The following is a 10,607-nucleotide window of genomic DNA, read 5'->3' on the forward strand; positions in this document are numbered from 1 at the left end:
TGCGCATTTTGCAGTGTACATTCTCGGTACGACTTGTCAAATAAGCATCAATCGTACTCATTGAAGTGTTTAGTTAAACCTATTGTATATATGTTTGCTAAATTACGAGACGAACATCGATGCCACGTGAAGTCATGATTGGGCGGTCATGATACCATTGTTCAAATCAGCTAAACCGATCAAACGACCAGCAAGTGACTCTAAAGTGAATTATGAACAAAAACGTGTCAGAAAGTTTCAGCACCAATGGCAGAAAGACGGGCCATGGCTGGTGTATGACTCGGAAAACAATGTGATGTCTTGTGCATGGTGTATAAAAAAGGTGTACAACGCTGTAAAAGACCACGAGGAATCAAAGTGGCACAAACACTTTACATCAAAGTACTCTTTAAAAACTCACTTGGCAAATTTGGCATCAAAATGTCTACTGCAACTTAAAAAAGCCGATTATGACAGAATGGCTATAAAATTTAGAACGGCCCATGCTATAGCAAAGCACAACAAATGTTTTTGGACTACACATTTATTTGTCAATTGGACAAAATGAAGGGTCTTGATGTGGAAGAACAGTACCTCAATGACAAGTCTGCAGCTACAATGATACACCACATTGCTGCAGTTACAAGATCAGAAATATGTGAAAAGTTACGTCACAGTTTGTTTTCTTCCCTTAAATTGATGGAGTGACTGACTTTACAGGGGGTAAGTTAGAAAAAAATTATGTGAGAATTTGTAACATAGGAGTCGTTGAAGATATGTATTTGCACATTGGGAGTTTCCACTTCAGCAAGCGATCTACATCTGATGTTCCAGGCCTGGGGGCCATAAAACTTAGACGAGCTCACTTTCGATCTCAGTCTCACTTTTCCACTATATATTCCTTCAGAAAAAGTGAGACTGAGATCAAAAGTGAGCTCGTCTAAGTTTTATGGCCCCCAGGCCAGGAAAGGTTCCAAAGTCTCGAGATTCATGATGTGTTCAAAGACAAGCTTATTGGTGTTTGTGCAGACCGGGCATCTAACATGCAAGGTATGTCATACCTATTAGTAATTTTAAAAATGATAAGCAACATTAAATGATAAATGTAATCATAAGTATTGCCTTATTTGTTTTCCATGATCATGACTTTTAATTAAAGTTAAATGAAAAATAAATGGTGTTATTGTTTTTTATAGGCTGTAAATCAGGACTTGGTGGACTGCTGAAGGAGACAAGGCCCCATTTAGTTGTTGTGCATTGTCTAGCCCATCGTCTTGAATTGAGTTTCAAAGATGCAATAAAATCGTGCCAACCAAATCTGTATACTAATTGCATATCATTACTTATAGGACTACTTTACCTTTACCACAAAAGTCCAACACTAAAGATGGCCCTCCAGCGAAGTTTTGCCTCGTCAGAAATGAAACAGGTTTTTCCTACGACGGTAGGAGGAACGAGGTGGTTGCCACACACATACAGGGTCAATTCATGCATATATATATTTTAAATATTTTATAAATAGTAGTCGAATTTATTATAATAGTTTAGTCATCGAAAGTCACAGAAACTAAAATCGTATCAGGATACAAAGCTATTCGACAACAACTTGAAACCAGTAGTCATAATAATGCTAAGGCAACGAATAAGACCCACAATTTCCAAAGTTTTCTTTTTTCTCTTTTTATACTTCCCAAAAATACATACAAATTTACAAATAACACTTCCATAACAGAGGACTGAGTGCGACTTTTAAAACAAATCATACTGTCAATTAGTTCAAAGATATACTGGTGAATTTTACTTGAAAGAGTGGGTTTGAGTTAGATAAATGTCCGCTATACTTAAGCATGGTAAGGCCTTGTGTCATTACAGTTGTCTGATTGTAGTAAGCAATTTTCAAACCGTGTTCCCTCTTACAGTTTTTCGTTGATTTCAATTGGTACACATGTAGAGAACACTTACATACACAATTCTTTATTTTAGTACTTTTATTTCAATAAAAATTGTTGCCATGGTAACAGAAATTGGAATTTTGAGAGGGGGACATCTTAAGAATTGTTATGATTTCAGCAAAACATGAAATTTATATTTGTAATACCATGCTGCACATTGAATTACAAAATAATAACGTTACAAAAATTTACATTTATAAAACTTAGGTAGTAGGGAGATGAGGAAGAATACTGCTATAAAGAGTATCTCATTTTTGTCAGTTAAATGATAATAATGATTTGATGTCATCAGAATCGTGCCAGAAAATATCTGGACTCAAATACCCGGTTTTTTGCTCCTTGGGAAAAAAAGTCACACGCATTGAATTGATTTATTGTACCTGCATATGTATATTAAATTTAATGTTTCACTCATAAATAGATGTCACCATATACCGATAAATTGAAGGGTATCAAATTTGACCTTTGACCTTTACTCAGCACTAACGACCATTGAGCAGTAAGGGATCTTTATCATGCCAACGCTTGCCGTGACACGGGACCTCGGTTTTAAGGTCTCATCCGAAAGACTTGCAACTTTCTCTTCAAGTGCCGAGCACGTGGCATAGGAACAGTTTAATAAGATTTTTTTAGTTTATCCCAATTTTTAGCTCTACTGGTCAGAGACCAGAAGAGCTTATGCGATAGTAATGCGTCCGGCGTCCGTCCGTCTGTCTAGCTGTCTGTCTGTAAACAATTTTTCAAAATGCTACTCCTCCAACAGTTTTGGTCTGATTTCAATATAACTTAGCACACAAGTAGACTACACCAAGATACATAATTCTGTATATCGATTTTTGATTTTGATGAACGGTGTTGCCGTGGTTACTAAAAATAGAAATTTCTGTGAAATACTTTCAAAATGCTACTCCTCCTACAGTTTTGGTCTGATTTCAATATAACTTAACACACAAGTAGACTACACTTAGATACATAATTCTGTGTATCGATTTTTGATTTCGATGAAAGGTGTTGCCGTGGTTACTAAAAATAGAAATTTCTGTGAAATACTTTCAAAATGCTACTCCTCCTACAGTTTTGGTCTGATTTAATATAACTTAGCACACAAGTAGACTACACTTAGATACATAATTCTGTATATCGATTTTTGATTTCGATGAACGGTGTTGCCGTGGTTACTAAAAATAGAAATTTCTGTGAAATACTTTCAAAATGCTACTTCTCCTACAGTTTTGGTCTGATTTCAATATAACTTAGCACACAAGTAGACTACACTTAGATACATAATTCTGTGTATCGATTTTTGATTTCGAGGAAAGATATTGCCATGGTTACTAAAATTGAAAAATACTCTAAAAGTTTATTAATAGCTACTCCTACAGCTGTCGTTTTATTGCAGTATCTTGCCACAAAAAGAGCTCAATCAAGCATCATTATTCCATTTATTGCTGTTGTAAAGTTTTAAGTCCCAACTGCTACTTTTGTCTTCATTTGTTATAAGTATAAACCAGTAGAGCTTCAGTCTCGACAGAGACTTCTGGTTTTAATTTATAAGTTTGAAAGACTTGAATTTTTACTCTGTGAGGAGTGACAAAATTTATTCAGATAAATACATGCATATATAGTTTACCATAATATGTTATAGATGTTTAACAGTTGTGTTATTCAGACTGTTAACTTACACCCCCACCCTTCCACCCACCCCCCGCCCCGGGAAAAAAGAGGTACTGTGAGCGATGAGCTCACTAAATGATACCCCCCGCCTCCCATATGGTTATAACTGGTGAAAAAGTCCATGTTTTCCTGTGGCCGGGAAACCCAAAATATGTGTCGGATCAAAAAGTAAAATAGGAGGTGCACAATGGCAATATGTAATAAAGATTCTGTGAATGTTTCATCAAATTTCATTCAGTGGTATGAGAGGAGTTGCGGATAAGAGATGGGTACCCCAAAGCGTAACAGACGGACGGACAGACAGACGGACGGACGGACGTACAGACGGACGGACGGACGGACGGAATTAACGATTACTATATACCCTCCCGCTTTTCAAGCGGGGGGTATAAAGATTATCTCATAGTGTGAAATTAAAAAGATGTGGCATTTGGTAGCAAATAGGCGTTCGTATTGCAAAGTGTAAAATTTTTGCATTATTATTTTATTATTACGAGTTAGTTACAGCAAATGTATTAGACGAGTGTTTATGACTTTGGAGCTTTTTCCTGGTAAACAAGATGAAACTACGACCAGTCATTGACCTAAAAATGTACAATACAATACACATTACATGTATACAATACAATTTGCGACCAGGAAAAAAACACATAACTCTGGGAAATCCAGAGATGGATCAGGTACATATAGGCGGAGTAACCATTCCTTTTAGACCGGTCACACTGTGAGCCCTATGTATTGACAGGTAAATTCGGAATACCCCTTAGTCAAATTTAATGCTAAATCAAAGGCTTAAATACTTATTACACCTGCAAAAAATCCAACTGGGCAGTAGATAAAAGGAAAAAAATTATCAGACCTTCATGCTGTGGTAAACATGTATAATAATTCTTACCATTGTAGACATGATTCTAAATGAAGATCCTCACTCCAAACATACTAAATAAACATCAAAATTGAATTCACGTGTTAACTCCCCCCCCCCCCAACCAAATACGAGTTTTCATGTTTGAGTTTGTTTGGGTCATGCTCTCGATAATGCATAATTTCAACCCGGTTCATGTTTCTATCAAATTGCTATTATATTTTATTCAGGAGGTAAGATCAGGGCAGGATTGTGCAAAGCAATCTCGCCGATCTTTTTTAGGGACGCACCGTATTTATGCTATTAGAACTACGGTAAAATAAATACACTTGAAAAATGTTTCTCAGGTGACACATTTCGTTTTTCTAGAACAATACTATCTAACCAGGGCCAAAATGTAAGAATAATAACTTCTATTCTATATCAGATATGATTTTAAATCCACAGTACATGTACGATTCAAAATCACAGTACTTACTTCCACATACTTACAGTTCATACGATATAAAACACACTTGCATGCATGTACATGTATTTGCTAGCGCTCTCGAGCGCTAGCATCTACGTTAGTCCAAAATCCTTGAATACGCATGCTCGGCTTCACGGTCTTGCATTCTGGGAAAACTGTGAAAACTACTATAGATAGACCGTACGATAACAATTTCGTTGTATCATATGTTGTAGCATTAAATAACAGTTTATTTATTGTGTAGCTTACACTTTAAAGATAACTTCATATTTGTAATACTTCAAATTTTCTGTTTTTTCTGGCGGAGAAGCACGAGTCATTATTTGATTGTTCTAAACAAAGACAACGGTTTTTACGTCTAAGCACAACCAAAGAGAGACTCTAATTTCTGATTGGTGAAATTTAGCTAATCTTACAAATTCCAGAAACAAGAATTTACACTAAAAAAAACCGAATAAATCCATTATTTGTATAAAAAAAATCTGCTGAGTTTGGCTTTTAACCTAACAGTTCTTGAAAAAAATGACCCAAAGGACCAAGCTACTTCACATCTTAATTCACATTCGGAACTCTGTATTTTCTTTGCTACATTGCCAAGAAATTCTATTCTTAAACCAGCTCATAGTGATACAATGCCTCAATCGTCATCTTCACCGTGTTACATAGAGTCCGAATAAATCCATTATTTATTATTAAAAAAATCTGCTGCGTTTGGCTTTTAACCTAACAGTTCTTGAAAAAAATGACCCAAAGGACCAAGCTACTTCACATCTTAATTCACATTTGAAACTGTATTTTCTTTGCTACATTGTCAAGAAATTCTATTCTTAAACCAGCTCATAGTGATACAATGCCCCCATCGACATCTTCACATTAAATAGAGTCCCCCCTCTCCAGTAAAGGTCATAAATGTTCCTTTGCGCAAAAACTCCAATAGGTCAACCCCCCTTTGTTTCTTTACCTATGTGTCTATAAAATACACTTCACAAAACAACTACTAGTACTATTTTATCACACTCCAGCCTCGATAAAAATTAAATAATTCAGCAAAATAAATCACTTTTCTCAAGGATCCTCCTTTCTGTGTTTAGAAATTGCTACGGCGTTAGCTCAGCTATCTCTTTTAAAAGATAAACTTGTAATATATTTATAATAGTTACAGAAGGATTGATTCTAAGAACGCTTTACAGTTCTGTAAAAAAATAATAAACTGTGAAATTTTTGAACTTTGATTATAATGGAATACATTTAATTTTCATTTTTAGAGGGGGAGCCCTGACAAACAGACAAATGAGTTTCGTAAAAAAGCCAGGAAAACGTCAGATTTTTCGGACTACGTGCAACTCGGTGACGACATCTAGCATATTCGAAGTCGCATAGGAAATGAATCTGACGCTTATCGAATTTTACATGGAGTTCAAGCATTGTTCCCCTCTGTGTACATAATAACTATGGCAACAGAAAGGGGAAAAATTCAAACAAGTTTCACGATTCATTTCAATGTTATTTGTGTAGGGAACAAATATATATATATATAAATATATATATATATATATATATATATATATATATATATATATATATATATATATATATATATATATTCCCTCATCAACAAGAAAAATTAGACCTGCTAGTATTCCCCGTGATTTCAATATATTAATTTTGAATGCTCAAGTTATATATTTTTTTTATTTGTTGCATCATAAAAAAATGATTAAAGTGCGATATATACAGCCTGTCGCCTTCATAAAAACATTTCTCTTTTCAAAGTAACAAATATTAAGACTCAAACTTCAAATGTTGATTAAAGGAAAGATTAAATTAAAAACATGATTGTGTTATAAATATGCTTGTATTTTTTTTTTCATTTTAAATGATATGCAAGATGGTAATAACGATGATTTTAAAATTTTTTACGAATTGTTCTTAACTACATGTAGAAATGACACAAATTTGACAGGGATTGGTGTGCGCAATCGCTGCGCTGAACCAACGTCAATTACTACATGTGCATAATATCTCTCCCAAAGCTATGGAAAAATCTTTTATTATGTTTATTGCTCATATCATGTTGAACATTAACTCTTCTTTATAAACAAGTCATTGAAAAAAGTTAATCTGTTCCAAGTATCAAAAGAATCAGTTTGTTTTACATTGCGTTTATAAAAAATTTCGTTGTACATAAAAAACGTCAAATGACGTCATAGTGCATATTTGTGTTTTACTCGTAAAAGATCCAATTTTCAACAACTAATGCATGTACCTTTAAAAATTTTTAATAAAGAATGTAGGGGAAATTCCAAACTTTCTGGTTATGGCATTTTTAAAATTTTTATTTTGTGTTAAAATTTAGATACAGGTAACAGAAGACAGCACAAAATCAGGCATTTATGCATAGTTTTATCAACTTCCTAGTAGGATGTGCAATATTGACTTCAAGTTTACTATAATTTCTTAGCATCATATAGAAAAACTTTGTGTAGCAAAAGTGTTCAGTTTCTTCTCTAGTTTACGAAAATATCAATTGTTTTGTTATATCCCAATTACTGACGAAACGCCAGCAGTTAAATGTCTGTGATGCCGAAAAGGCATCAAAAGGCGTCTCTGGGCGTTAAAGGGTTAAAATATGTTGTAATAAATTTGAATAGGAAATCATAACCAACTTGATGAAGCTGTCCTTGTTTCTGCAAACTCAAGGGCTATGTCTTGCAGACGGATTTCACAGACTTGGTGTTACAACAACTCTACTTACTCATATGGAATCTGTGTAAGTACACACATGCATTTGTATTCAATTAATGAGAGTGAAAGTTGATTATTAATTACATGTAGAAACAAGACAATATGGTAAGATCATTTAATTTGTAGAGATGTTTTGTCATTGAAAGAAATTATTGAAAGCGAATCATATCAAGGGACAACTTTGAGTATGCAAGAGTACAAAATTTTGTCACCAGTTTGAAATCAGGCCATTCCAAGTTTTTTCTCTGTTTAGCGTCCACCCGTCTTGCAAAAACTTAGCTACCTATTCGCAAAAAACACACAAGTAAAAAAAAAATTAAACATATATTTTATAGCAATAAGAATGACGTAATTCAAAAGATATGATTTCATTTATCTATTTTTCATAAAGAAAGTTATTTTCTTCAGCAAAATCAAGGTATTAAATACTGAAACTATTCCAATAATGAAATATTATACAAATATTTAGAGATATTGCCGGAAATAACAAATTTTGACCTGAATAATTAATTTTCGGACTCCTGATTCTCTTTGTTTTTTCTGACATGGGGTGTCAAAAACCAAAGCGCATGCGGACGCTAAACATAGAAAAAACTTGGAATGGCCTGACATCTTTGGATAGAAGATTTCCATCCACAGATATTGTGGAATCCACTATCCTTGCATCTTTCATAAACTGACCAGAAAAAAGATCAGAGAACATACCTGGTAACTTATTATTAATGTTTATATTTTATAATTTATTTTTCAGACACTTTCAGTTTGTTTGTTTTTTTCAGATTTTGTTTCCAAATTGGTTTGCAGTTTGCTTGTTTTTATTTGGAGAAGTTATTTAATTCCTGACACAGCACATAACTTAATAAGGTGTAGATTTATAAATTACTTAATTCATTTTGAAATTAATTTCATTGTAAACTGAAAACAATTGAAAGTATTATATTCCTCTAATTATATTTATTAATAAGATAAAAAAATGTTTATGATTTCTTTATAGAATTTGGAAATAAGGAAGTTAAATTCCTGGCCGACCAATTCCATGCTTATTATGAATGTAGTGAGGAAGATTTGCTTCAAGAATGGGCACCATTAAAAGCTGTTATATATAAAAAGTATGCATTCTATTGATTTAAGATGAAGTTTGCTATAAAATTACAAATTCACAGAACTACAGCTTATTTTAATAATATTTTCTGAAGGTATGACAGAGAAATTCCTTTGCTCTCCTGGAAGGAAGTAATGGTAAGATTATCCAATCATGGCCTAGAATACATTTTCAAGCTTGTTGACATAATCCTTTGTCTTCCACCAACATCTGTGAACAATGAGTGCAACTTCTCGGCCATGAAGCTATGCAAAGGAAGACGGAGGGGAAGGATGAAGGCCAGTACTCTAAATGACCTTCTCATGATTCAAATACAGTCTGAGAGTGTAGAGAACTTCGACCCAGACCAAGCAATTAAACACTGGATGGTAAGTAGTTTTCTGTTATAGTTGTTAATGTTATAAAATTTCTGTTGTAGCTACTTGGATTTCAAATTTTTCACGGAATGTTTTCTTTTAGAAAACTCCTTGGGTCAGAAGAGACGACTGATCAATAACTTGAAGAAAACTTGCAGTTCAGCACAGATTTCTACAAAATCAACAATTACTGTGATACAATCCTTAACTGCTGAAAATGAGTGAAGTACTCGTACAACACTTCTCTGCATTAAACACAAACATTTCTTAATCAATGGATCAAAAGGTTTAAAACACAATTATTTTATAGGTTGACATTATGGAGGTAGTGGATGAAGATTCCGTACAGTCAATTACTGTCACAACGGCACAGGCAAACACAGAATCTGATTCTGCTTTGAATAAAGTTATCTGAAAATTCATTAAATAGCAAGTGTGCCATTGAAAATTGTAGTGAAACATTAATATAAAAAATCATCTATGTATTGTTTATTCTTGTGTCAATATGATCTTGCCGGTAAACAGCTTGACAGAAGATGTGAAATGAGAGCTTGAAATTGAGAGGGAGCTGGAAAGAATTTGAAACGCTGTACCTAATACAATAACATTGATATAAAACCTTTATTTATTTTGGTTGAACAATACATGTACCGGTAAATATAAGAATTTTGAGTTGGCATGTAAAAATTTGAATGGGCTGGGTTAAAATGATGGGTCTACATGCCCGAAGCGCATGTGCTGAAAAAAAATTGTAGTGAAGACTGCATAAGTTTCAGCTTTTCTGGCCCAGTGGGTCTTGAAAAGAAAATTTTAAAGATTTTTCCTATATATTTCTATGTAAAACTTTGATTCCCTATAGCGGCCCCCCGAACCACCGGGGATCATGATTTGAACAATTAAGAATCTACAGTACCCAAGGATGCTTGCTTATAAGTTTCAGCTTTTCTGGCCCAGTGGTTCTTGAGAAGATTTTTTAATTACCCCACCCTACTTTTGTCTTTTCTTAATTATCTCCCCTTGTGAGAGAACCTGGCCCTTCATTTTAACAATTTAAATTTCCTTTCACTCAAGGATGCTTTGTACCAAGTTTGGTTAAAATTGGCCCAGTGGTTCTTAAGAAGAATGCGAAAAAGTGAAAAGTTTACAGACAGACGGACGGACGACGGACAAAATGTGATCATTAAAGCTCACTTGAGCCTTCGGCTCAGTTGAGCTAACAAAACAATCTATTTTGAATTAAATCCCATACGTATCAGGTAGCCAGTGTAGAGATGTTTACAAGAGTCTCTGTAGAACTGTCAGTTTAAATGAACTTCAATAAGAATTTTGCTGCATGGTTCTGTAGTAACTGTAGTCGTTTGATGGTACATTTTAGCAAACCGCAAAACGAACTGCTGGTATATAGTCCAGATGGCTTATTTCTAGAGACTGCACTAGCTGCAGAGCTTCAGCTCTCTGCTTGAGA

At 34.2% G+C, this 10,607-nt stretch overlaps 1 pseudogene; it reads left to right on the forward strand.

The window, feature by feature from the left end:
- Positions 1-148: 148 nt before the first annotated feature.
- LOC134257394 (zinc finger protein 862-like) lies at positions 149-9,557 on the forward strand (annotated as a pseudogene).
- The last annotated feature ends 1,050 nt before the right edge of the window (positions 9,558-10,607 follow it).

The sequence above is a fragment of the Saccostrea cucullata genome, unplaced genomic scaffold (assembly GCF_032062105.1).
Source record: "Saccostrea cucullata isolate Sc308-1 unplaced genomic scaffold, CSIRO_AGI_Scuc_v1 ctg3192, whole genome shotgun sequence".
Lineage (NCBI taxonomy): Eukaryota > Metazoa > Mollusca > Bivalvia > Ostreida > Ostreidae > Saccostrea > Saccostrea cuccullata.